The sequence below is a fragment of the Macrobrachium rosenbergii genome, chromosome 4 (assembly GCF_040412425.1).
Source record: "Macrobrachium rosenbergii isolate ZJJX-2024 chromosome 4, ASM4041242v1, whole genome shotgun sequence".
NCBI classification, from domain to species: domain Eukaryota; kingdom Metazoa; phylum Arthropoda; class Malacostraca; order Decapoda; family Palaemonidae; genus Macrobrachium; species Macrobrachium rosenbergii.
Genome location: NC_089744.1, coordinates 2,913,705 through 2,939,846, shown reverse-complemented (window position 1 = coordinate 2,939,846; position 26,142 = coordinate 2,913,705). Strand labels below are relative to the sequence as shown.

The window sequence follows — 26,142 nt, the reverse complement described above, 5'->3', positions numbered from 1 at the left end:
AGTATTTCGTTGATGTATTTATTTGAAAACTGTCAAAAACGCAGCGAAACTCGCTGTTTGAAGTGCCTTGCCATCGTAGTATTAAATCGTTTATATTTTTTCCAAAGTAAATGCCACCTAAAAAGGAGGTGGCTATAACATGAAAGTCCAAAATGGAATGAAACTGACGAATTGTAACCTTAAGGTCATACGCCTTTTCACAAGTTGCTGTCTATCGGATGAGACTGCGCGCTTGTATTTACGTTACCCAACACCCCCTCCCCCCTTCGGCTCCTTCACCTTCTATCTCTTCCTCCACCTGGGCATTCATACCCACCCTCCGATAAACTGAAGGAAGGCGAGGATGGCACTTGTATTCATTAGCCGTCCTTTAGGACTTTTCTTCTGATTGGTGTCCTCTCTGGGATCTCTAATAAAGGATGGCTGAAAGAGGCCTTTCCATTCCTCTAAAAAAGAATAACTATTTCCGTTTCTTAGCATTTATCATTTTCGTTTTCTACATTCAGTGTCTGCCTTTTTCTCGTTTTTGACTGATTTGCCTTCTGTGGAGCGTCACTGAATTCTCCCTTCTGTGATAGCATTAGATAATTCTCTCTCTCTCTCTCTCTCTCTCTCTCTCTCTCTCTCTCTCTCTCTCTCTAGTTGTGACCTTTGCCTTTGCAACACCAGTCACTCACGAGGAATCACCCGTTCTGCTACGCGCAGACGCGCGCGCACGTAACGGATACGTGATTCAGTTCCACTTTTCCACGTTTCTTGGAATTCGTATCACATTTGCATCCTAGGTATTAGGGATGCTTCGACCTATTGATCAGGTGGCCTTCCTTAGCTGCGGGACTGGTAGATTAGGCTCCTCCACACAAGCTCTCTAGCGAATGAATGTAGTTCCGATTTACTTAAATCTTTTAAGTTTTCCTTCATCATGGTTTTAATAAGCAGTGTTAAATAAGTAATTTCCAATATTTTATCGTTGCTCTTCTTGTTTTATGTTGCTATGGAATTATTCTTGTTGTAATAAATTTTTTTTTTACCTGTGTACGAATGAAAAAAAAAGCTCTTAAATACAAAGCACTTTTATTGTTGGTTATCCCGATTTTTGGTATTCTTAAGAAAGGCTGTACTGAATTTGATGTTTGGTGATGTGGTTACTCTATTCCTTTGTAACAGCGGAAACATTCATATCACAGATATGTTAAAATTGAAGGTCTCGTTCCCACCAGTTAATCAGTATTGCTTGTTTGGTATTCATTTGCCAACGAAGATTTTTTTTTTTTTTTTAGAAATTTATTTTCTGTACTAAATATTATGTATACTTGATTTGATAGATTAATCTCCTGATAAGTCAATAATAGACGTTAATTATTTCGAGTACGCACGCGGCCGTGAGTATGTAGCCATCTCTCATCGTGTAATACAAAGTTTACTAAAAGTTGCACCATGGAAGAACGTACAAAATTGTCAGTAAATTTCTCTCTCTTTCTCTCTCTCTCTCTCTCTCTCTCTCTCTCTCTCTCTCTCTCTCTCTCTCTCTCTCTCTCTCTCTCTCTCTAAATATATTTTATTACATAAACCCTGGCAGGTATTGCGGCTGGCCATGGTTCCACCGCCGCGTTTTGGGATTTTCAGGAGACTTCTTTCTTGCCAGCTATTTTTCCTCGGAAAAGAATGTTAGGGTTGAAAGAGTTTGCTTTTATTTGGACGAACTCTGACATTCAAAAAAAAGTTCCAGGTCTAGAAAAATGTGGGTAAATTTTCCTGTGGGTTGCGTTTGTCGAATTTAAGAAATTTATAACGTATGAAATTATAATCGGATTTCTGTTATGAGGTACAATAGAGCGACTGGAGTTGTATAATGGAAATACTTTGTTGTATGCTGGAATAACCATTCTAGTGCTTCCTCGCATTTCGACACATGCTTCCTTGATTTTGAAGTAGAGTCGGATTCATTTCATCATAATTATTTGGCCTCTGGTTGGTCAGCCTAGAGCGGAGACCGTGAGGCGTGATGAAAGCTGCATTCCCTCAGATTCCGTGGACGTTAATTACGTTTTGTAACTCAGCGGTGCTTAACCGGATTGAGTACCTTGATGTTAATTGAGAAGCTTTGTTGCTTGCTATTTTGAGGGCCAGTTCATCTCTTCTAAGTGATGGACAATTGGTGTAGAAGTGCAAGAAAACCTGTAACATTGAAGTCGGTGGCATGCTCTTGAAAAGTTGTGTTGCTCGGTATCTTTGCAAGTCTACCCCATCTCCCGTTTTCTTTTCATGTAATACAACTGCCATGTTTAATTTTCTTTCGAGCCTTAAGAAATTTTCGTCAACGAACCGCGAGTAAAATTCAACATTCTTTCTGTTAAAATGCAGTACTGTAATGCACGTTGATTTTTAAATGATAGTACACTATGAACCTCCTTGCATAAAGTAGAAAGTTTGTTACGGTGCAGGAGACGGCGGAATGATACAGTCAAAGATGATATAATTTAATTGGAAGTGGCAGGCATAGGCTGCTCTTCATGACAACTCATGACTCTTTCCATCTCATTTTCATTAAACTATTGTAAAACTGTATTTTTTTAATTGTGTTCATTGTTGTTTAGTTTAGTGATGTATCATTGAATTTTGGAAGGAGACGTTTTACCTTTTAGGTCTTTCGAATTTATTTGCAGAGCATTGTGGAAGGTATATTGAGAAAGAAGAATAGTCACACGCTCTCATTCATGGAAACGTTGCGGTAGGCGCTTCGTGACCAGACATTATTTAAAAAGAAATTCGTTCTGTGGGAATTCCAGTCAGATTTTTCCAGTCTGTGCTTCCACCGAATGTGCACGTGTGTGTGTGTGTGTGTGTGTGTGTGTGAGAGAGAGAGAGAGAGAGAGAGAGAGAGAGAGAGAGAGAGAGAGAGAGGAGCCGAGTGGTAAGATAATGGTGGGGTGGTGTTATATAAACACTAATATTGCAATAAATTCTTAACTTTGCTACAAATGAGGTTACATGTATTATTTCCTCAAGGTTAGGCTACATATCTTGCGTATATGAATGTAGTTTCATCAGAGCTGCAAAGCACATTACTTTAGTTCTGAGCTTAAGATAAAAATAGCATCAGTGTTTTCGTTTATGGGTAAATCTTCCCTAGTACAATCCACAACCCAAAGCAACTGGTATGTCCTAGCTTATAATAATGGGGCAATTCGTGTGTCTGTTTGTGAGAACAGCGTTATCTCTCGTATTCTGACGGTTTAGGTTGAGCTGCCAGATGATGATTTTATTTGAATTTAATGTTTCCCCCACCTCTTCTTTTCTTGGCCTATTCTTTTTCCTTTTGTTTTTCAGTTCCGGGCAGTGTGTTTTGGTGAAACGTGCTTGTCTCGAAAATTGTATAACATCGGAGTTTCTTTAATGCAACAAGCATTGTTTTTTTTTTTATCTTGTTGCTTACACGACCTCGTTAATTTGGAGCATTTGCTTGTCTGTGTTTTTCTGTGTAGGCCTTGTAGTATTTTTATGCTATTTTTTTCTTTTGCAGGCCTTAATTATTCATCCTTACCGATCTCAGCCTGTTATTGAATCCAAGTGCATATTATTACCTATGAATACAAATGAAAGCGAAGAATTCTAGTACTAATTTATCATTTTAGTCAGTTTGTGTTATCTCTGGATTTTTAGTAATAACGGCGTATTGATTAATGTCGTTAACGCAAACGGTAAAATTAACTTTAATTATAATTTTCGTAATTTGTTGTCTTTTGCTCAATGTTAAAAGTATACTTTTCCACTTTCTTTATAAGCTCTATTCTTTAGTATTGGAAATGTTCACTTTTTCATTGTAATTTCTTTTTTCTGAGCCAGGCTAGACATGCAGAAATCGCATTCTATTCCGTATTTGTTTTATTTACTATAGCTTTTTAGGTAAATTTGAAAAAAAAACTGTTTTTTAGGTTTTTATTTATCTTTTATATTTTGCATCGGTGTGGCATATCTAGCATCATAAATCGTTTCAGAATAATAGTAAGTTTTATCCATTTTCCCCATACAAATGGCAACCTTCATTGTTATTTTTAAAACTCTCTCTCTCTCTCTCTCTCTCTCTCTCTCTCTCTCTCTCTCCTAAAGAGAGGTTTATGTACAGTATATCAAAGACGTCACTGATAACTGCATTCCTCTTCCATGACTCCAAAATACTTTAATGCGGAGTTGAAACTTCTTGATTGGAAACTCCCACGGTTGAACTTCATGAATATATTAGTATTTTTGTTTTCTGTTCAAATAATTATGGAATTATTATTATTGTTGTTAACATCTGAAAAAATACTGATCCCATAACCTACAAAATGTGTGTATACTGCAGGGTACGTAGCCAAGAGACATCAAATCGTAGTTAAAACTAATTATCTCTCTCTCTCTCTCTCTCTCTCTCTCTCTCTCTCTCTCTCTCTCTCTCTCTCTCTCTGTGTGTGTGTGTGTGTGTGTGTGTGTGTGTGTGTGTGTGTCCTTGTAAAGAAATAGCAGTGCTTTCAGTCACGAAGAGAAGCCGGCAAGCTTTTTGCGGACGCACAGCATTAGTTTCCTATTTGAAAAAGTGAACATGTGAAACGTTTTAAGATTTCTCTCTTGCAAGGAAATAAACAGATGACATGTCTTGCGAAATTCCGGTGTATTAGTCATAAAGAAGCTTCTAAGATTATTTTTTAGATACCATTTGATAATAAAAATGAAATTAAATTGTTACTGACCGTAAAGATTTGCACTGGACCAGGAATTAAGAAATTCAAGAAGCAAAGTTCTTGAAACAGAGTTACAAGTATTTAACAATGATCGAAGGTTAGAACTCATTGACATCATGTGGTGCTAGTGATGTAATTTCAGTTTAGCAGAATCGCAGTGCACAAACTAATCCTCTATGTACTAAAGTGTTCTTTCTTTTTGTGTTTCAGGTGAGTATCCACAACAGGCGTTCTGGTGTTGAATTAGATCCGAAGGGAACTTTGGTGAGTGTTGAAGGAAGCGAGAGGTGAGAGATAGCAAGTCATGGTTTAGAAACCGGAAAGTGAGTGTGAATAATGCCAGTTTCCCTTTCCCAGTTCCCTCTCGCCAAAAAAAAAAAAAAAAAAGTGTTCATGAGAGGTTTATTTTGTATTGTCTTTAGCTCCTTCGGTCTCCGTTTCCGGACTATGACAGGCTCTTGTCATATTTAGCTCGGGGATAGTTTTCGATAACTCGTGAGTTTCTGAAGGAGCCTGGATAACATAACATTTCATGTCTTCCTCGACCTTGAATTCGTTGTAATAGCCCCAAGTGAGAAGGTAGAGGTGCATCGCGCATTACAGATACTAATTGCGGGAGATTTGCAATCATTTCCAAATCCCCCAAAGGTTCCTCTGAATTACATGCACCCCGAGCGATGTTTTTGTACTTTTTTTCCCCCCCGAGAATTGTTTCTTGAGTGGCGACTCCCGCCCTTTGTGCTTGGATGAGTCACTCCGAGTGTTCTCGACATTCATTTCTAAATTATTCTGACGAGTTGAGAGCGTGACTTCTGTGCTCGCAAGTCCCATTTTGGATGTATTCTGGTAATTTGTGAATGCTGCTGGAGTTCTTCCCGTGTCTGCAGTTAGAATATATCATTAATATAATATCTTTTTCCGATATTTGAAAGTAGTGCGTTATTATTCACAAATACTGGAATGCAGATCTCGTAGTCGAAAGGCGCTAGCGGATGGTAAATTAGCATATGGCATTGCACATTACCTTAGTTTTACACGAACTGCCAACTCAACTGTGGGTGGTGAACTGCTAGGTTTGAGTTACCAAGTAGCGATTTCTCTTTTTGATCTGTATTTTGAGTCTGGACTTTTTCCCTGTCAAATTGGTAAGGATTTGATGATGAATATGTTTTTTAATAGGTATAGTCAGAGCAGAGCCATATATGATGAATTATTAATTCATAAATTTCATTTGTTATCGGATGTCATTTTCATGTGTTCATTTCATCGTACCGAAATAAATCAAACAGAAGGGAATTTATAGTATTCCGGACTCATGTTAGGTAAGTGAATATCGAAATACTCGAGCAACGTGTAATGAATAGCTAGTGAACAGGGCGGTTTGGCACTATCACGGACCATAAAAGCAAAATCGAATGGCTGGGCGTCAGGATTCCTTATAGAGTAATGATTGTGTACTATTTATGTGCTACTTTTGAATAATGCATATGCAGTGCTATGCCTTGTGTTTTTTTTTTCTGTTGTTCATCTGTGAATATCCATGCCCAGCGAATCCTGTCTTAGTTTTTCGCGTCCTTGGAGGTGGACGAAGCTAAAAGAGACGACGCGATACAAACCGAAATATGAGTCGAGGCGGAGGTGTGGTGCCCAGCTGATGGGAGAGGGTTTGTTCAAGTTCTCAACCCAGACTAGTTACAAGTTAGCCTCTGAGTGAGTTACTAGCAGTAGGGTACCGCGGAGACCTGTTACTAGGCCTGTGCCTTCAACCTACGCGAGGCTTAGCAGTGCTCCTGTCAGTATGGAAACTACCCGAACCGATTACTGCATTGAAAGACCTTGGTGACATCACAAGTCTACATATGAGAATTCGTCGGGATGACGTCATTCGTTAAGCCTGCTAGGAAGTGACAGCTATCCCGTGCTGTAGTCGCATAGAAAACAAAATTTGCATTCGTGAATCCTCCGTATGTTCTGTTAACGAATACAGTGTTTAATTGCCGTTGACTTTTCGTGTGCACACAGTGAAAGTGGCGTACCTGTATTGAGTACGAGGGCTGGGCAACGAAAACAAGAACCGGAAATGGCCTTTTTTAGGTGGTTTCATTTGGTTATTGTGTCGGGTATCGAGGCACTGGACGCGATGGATGGTCCGCTTTGGATCTGTCGAATTTGTCCGTCGAGAAATGTTTGAAAAGATTATCCGATGACGTCGACAGTATTCCCCCGTGTATTGAACTGAAGAGAGCTCGTTTGATGACAGTTTTTCTTATGGGGTGTAAATTTGCACAGCAGTTTACATTGTATCAAAGAAGAGGACGATTACGTTATTTTATATGTGTTTGTTGTTTGAGTGTGTCTGTATGTGTTTATTGTTATGCTGATGCTATTTGATGGGTTTTGAATGGAATTTACTCATGGGTGTTTTGGAAACATATTTAACATTTTACATAGTCAAACAATTATTTCTGTATGGAGGGCCTATAGTACATCATCGTAATTCCCGAGATAGAAATATTCTTAGCTTTCCGTGGAAAGTTGTGTAGAATTAATTTCTTCTGATTGTCAAGGGATGGATCTTTTCTTGCTTACGGCACATTGAATTGACCCACAGTTCGGTTTCCAGTTATGGTAATTTTTCTATATATATATCCGTGTGTGCACGCACGCACGCACGCACGCTCGTCTGTATTCATGCGTCTTCGTCTAATCTGAAAACATGTGACCCAATGTTTTGAGGTAAAATTCTGTTTCTTAGGGTATATTCCTCGAGATATAATGTACATTCATTGCAGGTCTAGGCACATTTCTCATGCAAATGAAGTAATAACGTGCTCGTGAAAGTCACCGTGGCCCGTGTTAATTAAAGGACGCCAATTTGTTATAAGAAGCAGATTTTACCGTACCTTGCATGCGTTCTGTTTCCGGTGTCTTAAGAGTACGGTGAAGTATGAATTCACAGTTTATGACGTGCAAAAATGGTTCTTGGAAAACTCCATCAAATAGTGACGTGCTTGTGCTGGTTTCTGGGAGTTCGATAAAAGGAGGAACTGTGATGTTGAAACAGGTGGCATGTGGGGAAAGGGAATGATGTGGCGTTCTCTCTTCACTTCTCTCTATCACTTCTAGAACCCCCTTCCCCCTTCCCCCGCCCTCACATACCCCCACCTCCCACCCCCTCTCCTCAACCACTGCCATGCCACTAAGTTCTGCAGAAGACACGCCCCTCTGTGCCCATGTGCCCCTTGTTGCCTACCCTCTACCCGTATCCTCCCTTCTCTCTCTGTCCCCTTTCCCTTCACTTGGCTGGCTGCTACTTCAAGCCCTTTTGGCTCTGACGTTACCCCACGACTGGAGGGCCACTGTGACTGACACTCTCAAGAGTGAATGAAGCTCCGCCGAGCGAAGTCGGCCTTCTCTAAACGTTTAGTCTGTTGGACCTCGTAAAAGGATGGACTTTCTACTAAATGACTCGAGAAGCAGACACTTGCCCTTCCGATGCCCTTTGACCTACACAGGTGATTGGGTGTTCCGGCTCTCAGAGCGGGGGCTGCTGGATCGCGACCCTTTGCTGTGCACATTCCTTGTTGCCTGTTTTTATTTATTTTCAAAAGGAGATTAGGGATCATTGTCCTCAGTTGGTTTTGTGAAGCGTTCGCCCTCATGTTTTGATGTCGACATTCTCCTGTCTCCCCAGCGAAGACTTTTTGTTGAATTCTTGCCTGCTTCATTCGAAGATGCTGGAAGTGTCTCGACAGTAAGCATTCACGTCGTATTGGGCTCTTTTTATTGTTTTCCAGTGTTTGTCTCATTAATATGTTGATGATTCACAATACGAGTATGTAATATATTTTATATATATATATATATATATATATATATATATATATATATATATATATATATATATATATGTTTATATACATATTGTATATATATAATATATAATATATATATGTATGTATGTTTTTTTATCTTAACCTGATATGACAAGGCATCATTGTGTTCAAAGTGATGCAGTTTCTTAAAACGTAGATTTCACTGCCAACACTTCTGCTGTATATATACGGATATTTGTTCATGCAGTAGTTCTTGTTGTGTTAGGGTAGGAACCCAGTATGTTTTGCTGAGTCTTTCATGTGTTTGTGTTTCATTTTAATGTACATTATATATATGTATATATATATATATATATATATATATATATATATATATATATATATATAAAGAGAGGGAGAGATAATTATTCCTAAGTAACAGCCATTATGCCATTAGTTTTGTTAGAAAATGTTGATTTTTTACGTGATTTAAATACTTATCAATTTGAAAGGCAAGAACTTTTCTTCGATTGATTTTGTAATATGTGGGCGAATTAATTTCGAAGAATTCCCTGGTCAAGGGATCTTGGAGCATATGATCTCACCAGAGAAATGTGGCCCTCTTCTCCATTTTCGTTCCTCAAGGAGCTTTTATAACTCAAGAAGGGTTAAGGTGGAAGCACTCTGTTTATTTTAGGAGGAGAATGGCGTTCTCGAGGGAATCCTGCTTTTTCAAGGAGAATGTTACCGAAAATGCGGTTGGGGTGATATTGTTTCATGATATTTTCTTTCCCAGTGTAAATAATAAGAAATTGTATCTTATCAATTTATCATAACTACTACCTGACGAAACGTATGTTTTTTTTTTTTTTTTTTTTTTTAACCATTCGAACATATCTGAATCATCATTTTTGAAGCATTTGAGCAACCATATTAGGTATCGAGTATTGATACAATTCTGTAAATCTTTTGTTTTTTTTTTCCTCTTCACTACGACCAACAGATGTAAGAATCATCTACGAAGCCTGCCGTAATTGGTGAAGGATTTTCTCGAAGGCACATTACATATCCTTTAAAGGATTTGATGAACTTACAGAGGATCCTATTCAGGGTTGAAGAGATACACAGACTCCTTTTTAATAACGGCAGAGGGCAGGCGGATTTGATCACATTTTTCTCTGAAATCTTCGTCCTCTGCTTGCGATCTTTTACGTTCGCACATTTTTCGTTCACTCAAGAAAGCAATAGATATTTCATTAAGGAATAAAAAATGCTTTCGCTTCAGAATCCTCACTATGGAACAGTTTGTAGCTAGTTAATAATGTACAGTTAAAAGTGCTGTTATCGTAATTTCTTCTTCGTCTTCTTCTTCTTCTTCTTCTTCTTCTCTTTTAGCGTCTTGAATCCTCGATGCCCACAAGTTCCCTGCCATGATAAATTATGATTCTTAAGAACGGAACCCTTTTGCAGTTCTTGTGAATCTAATTACATAACGGTAATCATAACGAAGCAAAAGATGATGATAAAGTGTGCTTTCGAAAGCAGGGATTTTACTCTCACGTTGGACCACACAAAGAGCCTTGAATTGCTGATTGCTTTATGGAAGTGAAGAAAGGTCCTTTTATTATAATCTTGAATTAAATTTTTAATAATTGAGTCAATATGTTATGTTACCAAGGACCAATTAAAACTAGAGCTCTTGTTACCTTTGGCAGGTGAAGGTGATATACTGAGTCGTATTTGTTTAAATGTTTTGTACTCATATATTTTTTTGAGAGAATTTAGAGCTGCCCCTTATGAACAAAGGGTCAATTCGTGCATGGCATTTGGCACAATATGTTATAATATAAATACGTACACATATATAATATATATTATATATATATTATGTACACATATATATATATATATATGTATATATAATATATATATAATATATTTATATTTGAGAAACTGGATGCACTTATCGTGATCCTCCATAAATTTGGTAGAGATAAGCCTCACGGAAAATTTGAACTGATTTTATGGCATCACGAATGAAATTTGCTGCAGTCTTTAAATCTAAATTTTTCTCTGTGGGCAGTTTTTTTTCACGTCTATGACTACGAAATTCGTACAAATCATCATGATGAATGTCAAACCATTTTCACCGCAATTTATTTCCGTGACCACAGAGTGAATAAGAAAGTACCGCTAAATCCTGTCTTTTATGTTTTCAGCTGTGCTCAGCTCAACCTGTACCTTTTATAATTGTGTTAATTTCTTTAATCATATCACTTGAGCATATTATGTTCAACACCTTTTACTTCGGCATATAAATTCAGGTCTTCGACATTGACTATATAGCATATAGCATTGTGGCCATTACAATGACATATATTTACAGGTGTATACACACACACACTCACACACACACACACACTATAGTCTGAATAAGGGCATTCTGTTGCCAGCTCCATCGGCCTTCACGTAAAAGTTTTTAATAACGGAAAATCTCAGTAAGTGTAGATTTATTTAGCGATGTTGATGAATCAGTTGAAACCATAATTTTGAGTCCCCTCCTACAGTTGCAAGAGGAGACACGGGTCGAAGGTTGACCTCAATCCCTTAAGTCCATTTGATTCCGATTCGAGGGAAAGGAAAAGGATCAGGAGATTAATCAAGCAAATATAATTAATATGAGAGAAAGCTGATGTGCTGCATTTAGAATATGACAGTTAAACAGAGAATGGTAACCGAAAGTAATTAGTGGTTGATCCGAGATGCTGTAAAAATGATTTTTCGATGATACGAGGCTATCTTCACTGAAATTGGTCACTTGATTTCACTACGGGAAGTTGGCTATTTAGTGAAAACGTCGTTGTAGATCTTAGTATATTTCATAAGTCCCTTAAACAGAAGAAAGACATTTCTTCTTGCATTTTAGTCTTGCGGAGCAAGAGCTTTCATTTCCAAGAAAGTCGTCGTGAAGCGATTCGTTTTCGCTCGCCGCTTCGTTATTAATTTATACAGCGAATGGGAGAAATACATTCTCAAGAAGCAGGAGTAATTGGAAGCGGCGAAGACCGAGAACTAATTTGCTGGTCATTTCTGCGTTTCACGGGAAGAATTTCTCGGGAAATCTGCTCTTATCAGGGACGTGAAATGACTTAGTAATTCGGGGTGCGCTTATACATAAGTCTGGGTGTTTGAAGAACGTTTGATGGATGAAATGAGGAGTTTCTACTACTTAGAGTTTCCACTGGCTGTCGCATGATTCAAAATGAGGAATTTTAGCAAGACTTGAAAAATTAACAGCGGAAGTTGATTTATTGGTTTTAACTTCTAGCATGTATTTTTAATGATCAGCCAACTAGCATTTGCAGACAAAGTGCTGATTGGCTGACTCGTCCATTCACATAGCTATTACCGCACTAAAACAAACTTTTAAACTTTTCTTTCTAAGAGCGGTAACCGTGTTAAGGACGTTAAAAGAAATTGTTTTTGATGTTGAAATTTTTAAATATCAGAAACACGCACATTTCTATACACACGTGCATGCACACATATAATTATATATATATATATATATATATATATATATATATATATATATATATATATATATATATATATATATGTGTGTGTGTGTGTGTGTGTTTATATATGTATGAGTGTACATAGCGTCCCGGGGTCAGATTACGAAAAGAATGAAAACAAAGAACCTTCCATAGTCGTCAGTGAACGAAGCATTAGCACAAAGTTTTCAGACAATGAGACTCGGAGTCTTATCTCCGTCATCACGTTGCCTTGAATTGATTGGAGAGGAAACATCGTCGCACGGAGATGCCGAAGATGATAAGGCGGAAGGGAAAAAGGAAAACGTGGCAAAATCTGCATTGCTTTTGTGGAAAAACCAAGAAAAAGATTTTAGGATCTTCTCTTATCCCCGGGAGAGTATTTTAATCCACGTCCAAGGAAAAGGAGGGACGAGAGTGTTTCAAAGCGTTGTGATTAGGGGGTTGAGTGCTGGCGGTTTGGGTCTTAACGAAGGCAATTAGAGTTTTATTGAGGTTCAAAATTGGTTTGGATTGTATTACATTTAATCCAAGATATCACATAGACAAGGTTCTGTAGCCGTGCTGCGACCGGATATCATTGAAGAAACATTCTCTCTCTCTCTCTCTCTCTCTCTCTCTCTCTCTCTCTCTCTCTCTCTCTCTCTCAGAAAAAATGTGTCTATTTCTAAAGTTCTTTATGTTTCATTTCGTTAGATGATTTCGAATGTCAGCGGCGCCAAGACAGATTGATACAGTTACGACTTGATACGAAGACGGACATTTAAAAGTCCTTGAATATGTCTGAGTTGATTAACATTTCGTACAAACTCCAGCTGTGATGTGTCACGTGAAAACTAAAATTGGAAACTTAATGCTGTTATTGTTTATTTGTGTTGTAGTTACTGTTACTACTGCTATTACTATTACATAATAGAATTAATTTAATATGTATAGCAACAAGCGACTGAGGCTTATCCTAGGCATCATGTACTTCAAATTTAATATTCAAGACAGTTTGTATACGGGCCTTGTATAATAAATTTCCGCTCCCTTCACATTCTCTCTCTCTCTCTCTCTCTCTCTCTCTCTCTCTCTCTCTCTCTCTGCTTAGGACGATCGCCTGGGTTCAGTTCCTGAGCGAGTCGGAACGCTCTGGGCACTTTGTTAAATTTCATCGTAACTCTGTTGATTTCAGCAGTGAAATATCGGATTGTTACTGTGCCGACTGTGTTGTGGTAACCAACGAAGAAAGGCGTGGGGCTAGCAACCGCATCTCAAGAAGTCCAGAAGGCTGACATCCCTTGGGATACTTTTGAGTACATTTATTTTCCTTTGTGTATATATATATATATATATATATATATATATATATATATATGTGTGTGTGTGTGTGTGTGTGTGTTTATATGTACATATATATATATATATATATATATATATATATATATATATATATATATATATATATATATATATATATATGTATATATATATGTGTATATATATACACATATATATACATACATATACAGTATATATGTGTGTGATATATAAAACAAAGAAAACTGAAAGCCAGTGCCGTCTGTTTATACCTTGATTTCCAATTAAGCCTGAATCCGAGCACGTAGCGCGCCGTCCAACTTGAAACGAAGACCAGGAGGCTGGGCTTATGATGATTCCATTCCCACCTTGCCACCCACCAACAACCCCCTGCCACCCCCGACCCCGTCCCCGTCCACTTTCGGACACTTCTAAGCGAGTGGCTATAGTTTGGATCCACTTCCTGGTATTCAAGGGTCCTTGGCGGAGAGAGTTGATTTATGCCCGGTGTGGGAGGGCATTGGTGGGTGGCGGCGTGAGGATTGGCATGGTTTCGTGATGCTCCGGAGATGGAATAAAAGGAAAAAGGCTGCTTATTTATATAATTACCTGAAGATTCTGATTGTTTACCTGATTGAAGTACGATTTTGTCAAATTCGCGTTCGTGGCCAGTGAGCTTGTTTCGTTTAACGCTTTGAATGGCGAATGCAGTGGACTGATTAGTTTTACGCATTCGTTGTGATGTCAGGATGCAACCAACAAAGTGTGCATCCATCCCTCTCATTGCATAAGGACGGAAGGGGAATAAATGATATTCTCGTAACACGTCGGTTTGGGTTGTCTCATACAACACCGTCAGTTTGCAGTCCGTGGCATTTTATATCCAATGACTAATTTGTAAATGCGAAATAGTGTTGCGTTGTCGCACACGCTCTGCACTTAATACGAAAACGCGCAGATGATAAACTGAAGCACGCGCCTTTAACCGTGGTTTTAATTTATGAAATTTGCTTTTTGTGTGTGACGAAGCATTTTACATATAATTATAAACTGATGTTGGTCTTTTTAGTGTGACAGGCGGTGATATGGAGGCCCGCTGGCAGACAGATGGCTTCCGTACCTTCATTCCTAAAGTATATAGATTTCCAATTACTTTACCATACATAATTTAAAGTATTTAAAGTTTTGACATCTAAGAAATATCCAGTTGCCTCTTTCCTCCTGAGTAAAATGTTCTCTTTCCAATTTGGATTCGTCCTGCTTTGACCGTCCTCGTCTTGTCCTATAGTATTGCTTGTATTTGCAGCTCTCTCTCTCTCTCTCTCTCTCTCTCTCTCTCATGGTGCCATTACTGTTACTTAATAACATCAGCAACCAAAGCCATTGTCCACTTGGTAACCACCCCTTTTATGCATCTGATGAATAACTCGTGCATCACATAAACCCTTTTTAGGAAAATGAAATGGATTCATTATAATGATCCAGGCATTATACAAAGTTAAATAAGGGACTTGACGTCTCAAGTGATCGGTTCCTCCTTGAGAGGTGCCATAGCTGAGTACAGGGTTCGAACAGGTTAATCTTCTTGTTACGTAACAATCTACCAGTGAAAATGGGGCGTCGTATTTTGAGTAGGCTCTATGGCGGACGAATAGCTCGCTGAGGCATGCCAGATATGAGTCGCTCTGAGCCGCTGTCAATTATTGGATATAGGATGCATGGATAATAGATATAGGATCATATAGCAGGGGCGTGCTTTAGAACGACAAGCGCTATATCATAAAAGGGACGATGCCTTGCTGGGCGGTGGGGAGGAGGATTGGGGGGGGGGGGGTTGTGAAGCGGTCGTGGGGCGCTAGGGGGTTGGGGGATAGCGGGCGAGTTCAGCAAGGTGTTGAGTAGGTGTGTGTGTTTGTGTGTTTTGTGTGTCGGGGCCACTGTTGGTGGAAAGGACAGTGGGCGGGGAAAGGACAGGTTGGGTGGTGGCGGGGAGGGGGTGGGGGGAGCTACTGTCGCATAGTGTGATTTTGTTTAGTTAAAGAGAATGTGGTCTTGCTTTGTGCATTGTTCGAGCTTCCTTTCCTTTGGCCTCTCGTGCCTACTGTCATTGGTACACGTGCTAGACCTACTTTGTGCGCTTGAGAGTTTGTGTATTATGTACAGTATGTATGTATGCATGTATGTATTCCTGTAGTGTTGAAGGACACAGGTAAGATGCCCTACAATATATTCTGCTGTCGTTATTACATTATTTCCTCGAATTACAGTATCGTGTATTTTATGTATGACTTGAATAAATCATTTAGGAGACATTATTGCGTTTATTCTCTTATTTATTTTCTGTCTGTATATTTATGAAGTATTTTTTTTTTTTTTTGTGGGCAGAGTTTTGCGTTATACCAAAATTGATTGCTAGACGACATAAAAAGGGGAATTCGAGGAAAAAACCTAAACACTGGTTAAGTACAAAAGTTGTGACCGTGACTAATCTCTAAACAGCCAGCTTGTGGACTTATGTACCTTAGAAATGCTCCAGGAACCCGAAAGGCGGAGGGAGGGAGGGAGGGAGGGAGAGAAAGAAAGCGAGCGAATTTTCTGCAAAAGGCCAAGTTCCCCTCGCGATGGGTCAGGAGGATGAAGTCTCCTGCAATTGGCTGGAGTCGCGAGTGTGTGCATACCTCGCATCAGTGCACCTGTCAGATGGGAAGGGTATGAAACGCCACCAATACCTGGCTACGAGATGGCCAGCAGCCATTCAAATATCTGACACACTTCGCCCGTCCCAACACGGTTTGCATTTCATGGGGAGCCGGTTGGAAAACCAATATTTTGCTTTGTTTTTGGAGGAAATATATATATACTGCACATAGCGAGGTGTTTTACTCATCTTTTTCTTTTTTCTTTACTTTTTTCATTTTTTGTTTTTTCCGGTTGATATTTACAACAAATTTTAGCCAGATAGTTCTCTTTAAACTCCAAATGCAGAAATAAGATTCTCTCTCTCTCTCTCTCTCTCTCTCTCTCTCTCTCTCTCTCTCTCTCTCTCTCTCTCTCTCTGTCACAGATTTCTTCACACGTGAAAAAATATACAGGAAAGATTCAGAGTTTGTGCCCTACCGGGTTTCAGATTCTTGCCGTGAATTGTCGAAGATTGCGTTTCTTACATGTGCTGTGGTTCTTACCACCCATAAACTAAGCTGTTACCCACAGTTTTCAAATAAAAGGATGAATGAACACTGCGTAGTTCAGATGTTTATAGACATAGGTGTCACTTTCGTTCCTATATTTTCCCCTCCATGTCGGCTAGTAACGTTACTATGTAATAAAATTCCATGTGAGCATTTATCGTGGAGTGCATTAACTCTCTATATACATACATACATACTTATTGTACATACATACGTACATATATATGTATATATATTATTTATGTATAATATATATATATATAGATGTATATATAGGTATGTATCTTTCGGGGTGTGTGAAAGGATGGATCACTGTTTTCACATGGTCTGATCATGTGAAAAAAAGTGGAGAATGAGTATATATTGAGAAGTGTATAGTTTCTTAACCTTTAGAAGGGAGGAGAGGAAGGCCTTGTAAGTGTTCTAAGCATATTGGGGAAAAAAGTATTGGAAATTAAGCGACCTAATATCCAAGCTAGAGTGCTTTAACATAGGGGCGAGGCGCAGGAGTAGTCGGACTTCTGATGAGCTCTTTTTCCTAGGTGTATAAAGTGGTCAGTATTATGGAAGATTTGTGGAGAGTCATCCACAGTTCAACTGTTAAAAGTAGGAATTTAGTAATCACCACTGCTCTCTTATTTCTCCTTAGCAATTTCATGTTTGTGTGTGTGTGTGTGTGTGTGTGTGCTAGTTTTTAAATATCCAGTGAGCAGTTGATATCAGATTGTATAACGTCGTAATTCATGGCTTATTACAGTGTAATCATCACAAGAACGATTGTCTTCTTGAATTTGGATACAGAACTTAAAGAAACTTACTCAGCGAGTACATACAGCCAAACACTGACGTGTGTGTATCTCCAGGTGTATATCTCCTTGATCTCTTTACAAAACAGAGTGGAAAAATAATCCTTTCCTAGTTGCGCAAGGTTGGCAGAGTCAAGAAGCTCTTGAAAGCATCGGAGGACAGGAGTAAAAGTGCTCATAAATAACCTTGAGAGAAGTTTTTTCCGTCTTTTCTCTATAAGATTTTTGAGGTAGAAGAACGGTTATCAGTGATGTCACCAAATGATTTTAAATAACTGACGTAGGGTTCATTTCCATTTGAAAGAACATTCCAAGAGATGGGTTGGTTAAATTAAATACCGATGCGGTTAGGGGCATAACTGGCATTTACGGGATAATTGGACATTACTTGCAAGCCACAGTAATAGTCACTAAATTGAGGGTCCTGAAGGTTGCAGAAAATCAGAGTAGGAAAAGCACTCCTATAAGAGTGCATATCCCCGCCAACGTTAAAACCCCATGGGCATATATTTATATGGACCAGAAGCGGTCCGTCGGATACTAAACTAAATCCCACAAGTAACAATATAATTTGATTACCACAGTCTATGATCATTGTGCCTATCGTTTTGGTTTATTAAGCTCGGAACATTTCCCCACAACCTCCCAACCCCGTATCCAAGGTTCCTTTTCTCCGAAAGTTACGTTCCTAAATCTCCAAAAATCTGATCACTAGTTGCCAGTCTCGAGGCCCATAATTTTTGTTAGAAATCCGCGCACAAATTTTTGTGTAATTTTTTAAAATCCTGCTGACAAAAAAAAAAAAAAAAATGAACAGACTGAATCATAAACATAGTCATGATGGAGGTAATGATAAGGTTGTTTTGGCTGGCATATATCTGGCAATAAATTATTTCCCCTTTCATAAGAACTTTTTGGCTATACTAGTTGTGGCAATAGTACTGTACCGTAAGTCAAACATGGATAACGAAATAAAGACTTAATATTAATTTAACTGATTGAAATAGGTTCTACGAAACCTGATTTCAGGATGGTACTCTTTTGAGAGAGAGAGAATGAAGTAACCTTAATAATTAGGTGGAATGTGTGAGAATATGGAAGTTATAGAAATTGCTACTTGGAAAAATTGTTGACAGTGTAACGTTGACGGAGATTAAGGTTTCGTTCCCTTATACAGTAAGACAATTGCTGCATAACTGTAACGAAAGGCAAAGCACTAGGAAAGGAGGGTTCTATAGAAGCACTTGTGAAACTCTTGAAATTCATTTTAAGCCGAAACTGGTTACTGTCCTCTAGCAATTACGGAGATTTGCGAACTTGATTAGCAGAATGAAACGGTCTACAGTATCTTTTGTATGAATAATTGTAGTAAAAGAAATAGGTCTCATAATCGGAAATCTGTTGATAGGCTGAATGTAAGTTTCTCCATTTGATTAAATTACTGCATACTTATTGCCAATTTTCAAACGCTTTTAGTAGGATGTAAGGAAAATTGATGAATGAAATAAGAGGTGTTGAAAGCTTTCGTCCAATACTTTTTATAAAGCTTTTAAAGGTTTATTTGCATTGTTGCTTATTAGAATATTGTACATGTGCGGCTTATTCCTCATATCGAAATGCCGACATAATATCATTTTGACATATATCTTTACGTGTCTCATGCGTAAATTTGTTAAATTTATTTTAATTTATCAGATTGAAGTGGGTTCATGGATGATCGAAAAATCCTTCATAAACCGACTCCATAAAAAGTCTTGCGTTATTTAACCATTCTGAAAGTCTGTAGAAAGGAATAAAAGCCCCCCAACTATGGAGGTGCTTTTACACAAAAATAAAAGGTGTTTGCTGAGCGGCCGCAAGTGTGTGAAGCCATGAAAAATATTATCCCATGCACGCATCTTTATTTATGTATTAATTTTTTTTTTTTTGTCATTTATTCTCAATTACCGGTGCACAGGTGTGTAAGGTATTGTATATCGTAATTAGCGGTGTGTATCCAGGTGCATGTAGTGTAGGCAGGTGCATCTTTTAGCTTTGCAACTTCAATTAGTGTGATTAAGCCTTTCCGTGAAAATTCGAAATAACTGAAGTTGAACCGTGGCGTTGCAGGCATCCTATGGCTTCATGACAGCGCTCGGTGACTGATGACTGACCAGTTAGTGCACGTCCTGAGGTGACCCACTTTCATGTACTAGACGTTTTGTGTATATTTTAATCTCTTTTCTTCTTCTAACTCACGTGGAGTCAGCGAAGTATGCCCTTGGTTTTGTAAGGCTGTCATGGTATTGTAGCCATTTACTGCGTCCTAAGCTGTGAATTATTTTTTTTTTAGCTATTTCCGATGTTTTAGTTGATATGCGGCCTGATAGTATGATATATATATATATATATATATATATATATATATATATATATATATATATATATATATATATATATATATATGTATGTATATATATTTATACTACTCCTTTTTGTCTTTTGCTTATTTTTATATTTCTGTAGTAAATGTTGACATAGAGATTATGGTTTGTTGAACATATTCTCTTTTATGAATAGTGAGGTAATGCAGCTATGGTGATCTCTCGTTATTTTCATTGAAGTACTTACACACACACACACACACACACACACACACATATATATATATATATATATATATATATATATATATATATATATATATATATATATATATATATATATATATATATATATATATATATATATACATACATACATACACACACACATGTGCACGGGCGCGTTTTAACACTAACCCATTTTCTTTAACGTAGATAAAGGAAACAATAGTCACTACCACATTCATACTTTTCGCTGCTGAATTGTTGAAGAACCCCCTGTGAAAATTTCCGTGTCAGTAACCGAATCAAACAATTTCGCAGACGTTTTAGCCGAGGGCGTCGCGCACACTGCTTTGTCACCTCCAGCTTGCTAAATTTCACACATTCTTTTCACATAAGCAAGCCATCCCAAAAAGCAATGATCCATCCTTTCGCCTACCCCAGTATTTTTCCTGCCCCTTCATCCCATCTCTCCTTTTCTTAGCCATTCAGTTTCTCTTTCGCCGTGCATACTATACCTTAACATTTCATCGCAACAGCCTAACTTCTCTTTTTATTTCGTTTGTTTTCGTAAGAGTGGATTCGATAATCCTTTCGTACGTTCAAAGCTTTTCTTCCGCAGACATTCCAAGTCTCTTCCCCGTCTTTGGGCCTCACCCGGTTCTCTTCCTTACTTCGCATTTTGTGGCTCGCATCTTCTCTTATCTGACCATCATCCATTGTCGGTACTCCCAGATGCATTGCTACGTCGTCCTGGTTTCCATTTACTCTCATACCATTACTCTTGCCTCACAGTTATTGTCAGTATTCTATTCTTGTCAACGTATTCAAGCTTTCAATGGTTTCTGAAGTTTCTCTTCGTTGTGTTTACAATCTGCCCTGTATCATACGCAAACGTCAGCCATTTCACGCTCCATTCATTTTTTTCGTTTTCTTATTCCACAACTTTGCGCCTACATCTGTTGGTCTTTCTCTCGACTTCGCGAATCTCCCAGCCCATCAAGATATTAAACAGCCATTGCGACTTACTTGCATACCAAACCAGTCACTCTCCTGTGTACATATTCCATCGTAGAGTTTTAATTGCGCAAAATAACTTATATTCTAAACCATTCTTCCACCTCATCACCTCCGTATTGATTTGATCTTAACATTTCTAGGTCCCTGTTTGCCACATACAAATTTTTCATTTTACTTTAACATCACAAGTACTTGATTCACTCACCCTTTTCCGTGTCTAAATTCACATTGGTGTTCCTCAGTCCACCTTCCGTTACCTGCCTTACTTTCCGAATCAAAAAATCCTACCATACATTGCCACTGTATGAAGTGCTTCTTTAATTCTTATTCACCTCTATCGCTATAAAAAGGAACAGTTATTTCTCTCTCTCTCTCTCTCTCTCTCTCTCTCTCTCTCTCTCTCTCTCTCTCTCTCTCTCTCTCTCTCTATATATATATATATATATATATATATATATATATATATATATATATATATATATATATATATATATATATATATATATATATATATATATATATAATTACGTATTGTGTGTGCAAGAGAGAGACACGCACGGTGCTCCACATAACTGTCCTCTTGTTACTTTTTGGTAGACGGTATTCTCCCTTTACAGAGCCTTGTCTCTTGTAACTTGCCTATCTCTGGTTGTGCACGTCCTCCCGTAGACGCAGCCTGCATTTGTATATCCGCACAACACCTGGATCGAAGCCACTAGGAGAATATTCCCCGATACTCGTCTTTCTGTATTTGTTTGTACGCTGCTCTGTGTTTCGTCTCAGTTGTAACCTTCCAAATTATTTCTTTTGTTTTCTTGTTTGTCGGTACATTGTTATGATGATAAACTGAGCGCATTTTTTAAACATTAGTGACCTTTTAAATAATTTTTTGTTTCCGTGCCTGTTGATAAAGTACGCGTATTTTCAAGCACTCTGCGAGTACCCTGCGTCTTCGATAATGTGTCTGTGGTATGATGTCTGTCTGTAAAGCGACGTTGTCGTTTTTTTCAGAACTGCTGTGTACCTGGAATTACAGTTGTGGAGTTTATGGTTGGTTGAAGGACCAAACGAACCAACGAGACATGACTGCTGTTGCTTCCATTGTGCAGAAGGGGGTCGACGTAGCATTTTTTTCCCTCTTTTTTGTGTCTCTTCGAAAACAAAGGATGCGTTCTTTTCAGCGATCAAATTAAATCCCCCCCCCCCCAGCCTCTCCCTCTGCAGAAAGAGGTACGATGCTTGCGTTTTCGTCAACTCCTTTTTCGTGGATTGGTTCGTTTCGGTGATAATCATGATTAGGGGATAATCATGATTAGGCCCTTCCAGTATTGATGTGGGTACAGTATGTTTTTCTGTTGGAGAAGAATACTAATAAGCTACTTCGTACCTATTTCCTGACGTATGTTAATGATTGTGCACGTGTGTGTTTTGTGTGTATGAGAGAGAGAGAGAGAGAGAGAGAGAGCGAGCGAGAAGGGATCGGTTGAGATTAGTCATCTTAGGCATGTGGTCAAGGTTGAGGAAGTTGAGTTGCTCTGTGTTCATAGGTATTTTTAATTTCGTTTCTATTTTAAGCTCAGTGAATTAAGCCATACACAGTTAAAAAGATATTATTGTAGAATTATAATCTGACTTTTCAATAACTTGGGGTAATAAATAAATATATATATATGTATATATATATATATATATATATATATATATATATATATATATATATATATATATATATAATGTATATATATATATATAAAGAGAGAGAGAGAGAGAGAGAGAGAGAGAGAGAGAACGAACTCGCCATCATCAGTCTCCAGTTACCGTAACCCATGTCTTTTTTACAAGCATGCGATGATGGCATAAGTAGATTGCTTTTCGTGTTTCATTTCATATGAGTTCTTGGATGCCATAATTGGAAGCGTGATCCTTGACAGACATCCTGGTAGGAACTGAGGTGAAAGATGGGAGATGATGACGCGACCTCCTCCTCCTCCTCCTCCTCCTCCTCCTCCTCCTCCTCCTCCTCCTCCTCCTCCTCCTCCTCCTCCTCCTCCTCCTCCTCCTGCATTTCATTGACATCTTCATGCATTTGATGCTCAAGTTTATGAAAACTGTGCAAAATAGAAAATTTTTCATGTTTTAGCTGTGGTGTTAACCTTAATATTTATTGTGAATCATTGGTAGGTTTTATTGCATTGTGTAGATACATTGATAAAATTCAAAAGAATAATAGCTATATGAGCATCACAAATATTGTATTGCAGTGTTAAATGCGGAATGTATTAATCAGTATAAGAAATTAATTACTGTAGTCACGCCGTGCTGTTTTCAGTTTTCTGAAAAGAAAAGTATTGCGCCGGCTTGGTCTGTCCTTCCGCACTTTTTTCCATCCGTTCTGAGATCTTAAAAACCACTGAGGCTAGAGGGCTGCAAATTGGTATGTTGATCATCCACCCTCCAATCATCAAACATATCAAATTGCAGCCCTCTAGCCCCAGTAGTTTTTTTTTTTTATTTTACTTAAGGTTAAAGTTAGCCATAATCGTGCATCTGGCAACGATATAGGCCAGGCCACCACCGGGCCTCGGTTAAAGTTTCGTGGGCCGCGGCTCATACAGCATTATACCGAGACCACAGAAAGATAGAGCTAATTTCGGCGGCCTTGATTATACGCTGTACAGAAAACTCGATTGTGCCGAAGACATTTCGGCGCATTTTTTACTTGGTTTACTTTCTTTGACACTGCAGAGGACCAGTAATCCCCAGAGCTCATTACCGTCTTGTCTCCAACTTTGGATTGCAAATGCAAACAGCACTGTGGTATGCAAGTAAGTTCAGAACAAGGGGGCAAACGTACAGTTGCCGTCTGGGACTGCAGAAAATACTCCCCCCCCGCTTCCCCCACCCACACTCACAATGCCCCAGGATCTGTTTTTACTAAAAATAGACCAGGAACTACGAGCTACACAGGTTGCGGAAAGAAAACTTATTTTTTTTCGTGAATGTGTAGATTTCATGCACGCATGTTGTGCCTGGATATATGTATGCATGACTTATTTCACAATTATATATGTGTGGTTCAGTGTATTTTCTGTTATTATAAATTAAAATAATTTAATAAAAGAATTAATAACGGCAATCATTTTCTAGGGGGCACAATTTAGGGGAATCTTCATTAATGGCAGGGTAGTCATAGCTTGATAAGCCCTCCGTGTTTTGGAGAGTCTATTCTTCCTAAATATAGTAAATAAACTACTCTTCCTGATGCATAAGGAAGGTTGCCAGAAGCCTTAGCAGTGAGGCAGCTGGTGGAAAGCGAGCTTTCTGCTTTGAGCCACGTTTCCTTCTTGTGGGTCCAGTCGATGTTCCGACCCGCTGGATTCCAGAGCAACCTCAACCGAATTGAAAGCGTTGACGTTATCGAACTGGAATCGCATGTTGATCTCCGCAGTTCTTTTGGAAATTGTGAATGCGGCCAAGGTTGCTGCTTTTGGCTTGTGTTGAGCAGGATAGTGTTGTTAACCTGAACAGTTGTCGTCTGAATCACGAGTCACCATGGGGATTATGGAATGGTACTTTTCGAACATGTAGGTCTCGTTCTCATCATTAAGTAGACGTAGAAACAAAGCCTAGAGGGCTCCCCTTTTTGAGTTTTGTGTTGCTTTCTTTTCTAGATCCCATTTTATTTTGTATACTGTACTTTTGCGTTTGTTTCACAGTTCCGTTATGAAAGCGGTTCCACCTCAACCAACCACTGGTGCTTGTAGTATTAGTCTGCTAAGAAGAAGAAAGTCCGCACTTCTGGTTCGTAATTATCAGACGAAATCCAACAGCACCCTTGTTTTTCGACTGGAAAAGAGGGACGTCTTGTCACGTTGAAAATTAGTGTCAGTGATAAGTTGATAAGTTCTGTTGAAGGCAGGACATCTATTTTCAGTCTTTCTCGTCTGATAACGAGTTGGTTTTAATCCGACGTTTAAAATGTTAGGGTAATTTTTTGCTAAAAATTTTATTATTTTAATGTCTTACACTTCCCAAGTTAATTTGAAAGAAACCCAAGTTTGCAAGAACGTCTTTCGTTCCTTGTATATATTAGAGATGATAAAAGTTAAAAGTTCAGATCAGTCAGGAGATACTCCTAGGAAAGGCACGCGTTATAGATAACTACATAAATCCCGAGGAATCCCCCAAGCTTCATCGGAGGGACGAAGCCCTCTTAAGGATGTCATCCCGAGGAAGATCTCCCAAGTGAATCTTGAGGTCAGGGGTCATCTTAGAAGAATAACAATAACCACGATGTAGCCATAACATTCCTCGCAATCCAAGAATTTTGTTTACCCTGTGGAGGATAGCTTAAGTATGACCCCTCTTCCTAAGGGTCTCAAGGACGGCTTGTTGAGGATTGTAAACACCACCTACGGTAGAACCGGAGAAGGACAGTGAGTGGGGGAAATCAGCGGTAGTAAGGTAGTAGGAGGTACTCGAAAAGACTTCTTGGGTGATTTCAGATGGGCTCTCGAGAAGGGCTTTCAAGAATCGCCAGAAGTGGTGGCTCTGCGCATCTCGTCTTAGAGAATGGCGCTGGCATCATAAAGAAATGTCCATAATGGCGATTTCAAGTGCCCTGCAGAGGTGCTTATGGACAAATCGACAGACACGTATAAGCAGTAGGTTCATGTATAGAATGTAGCGGTAGATTTGTTTTCTCTCATTTTAGTCCTTTTTTTTTTTTTTGTTTTCACAGCAAGAATGCTTAATTGCAATTCACCCAGCACACGCAAATAAAATGTAGTATACATTCATTGTGGGCTGTCGTTAAATGGTTTCTTCGTTTTGGGGGACATCATGAACTGGGAAATATTTTAATATACAGTATTTATATATGCATATATATATATATATATATATATATATATATATATATATATATACATATATAAATATATTATATATATATATATATATATATATATATATATATATATATATATACATATATAAATATATTATATATATATATATATATATATATAATAGGCAAAGCCCTATGCATTAGAATGCTAAATTTAACTTAATTTGCTTTTAAGCAGTTGGTAATGCAAGTTGAGTGCCGTGCTGTACATACCTGTAATGAAACGGGAATAATGAATG

At 38.4% G+C, this 26,142-nt stretch overlaps 1 protein-coding gene across 19 annotated transcripts in view; it reads left to right on the top strand.

Annotated features, from left to right (window-relative positions):
- The window catches only part of Evi5 (ecotropic viral integration site 5), a 410,930-nt gene that overhangs the window by 342,617 nt on the left and 42,171 nt on the right, over positions 1-26,142 (top strand). Inside the window, exon 1 of one of the 19 annotated variants that reach the window (XM_067088529.1) lies at positions 6,351-6,431. The exons of 14 other annotated variants lie outside the window; for them this stretch is intronic. The gene's annotated coding sequence lies outside the window, so the exon portion shown is untranslated. Of the gene's footprint in view, positions 1-6,350; positions 6,686-26,142 lie in introns of those variants that run through there. 4 more of the 19 variants (XM_067088562.1, XM_067088535.1, XM_067088545.1 and 1 more) reach the window with 4 other exon arrangements.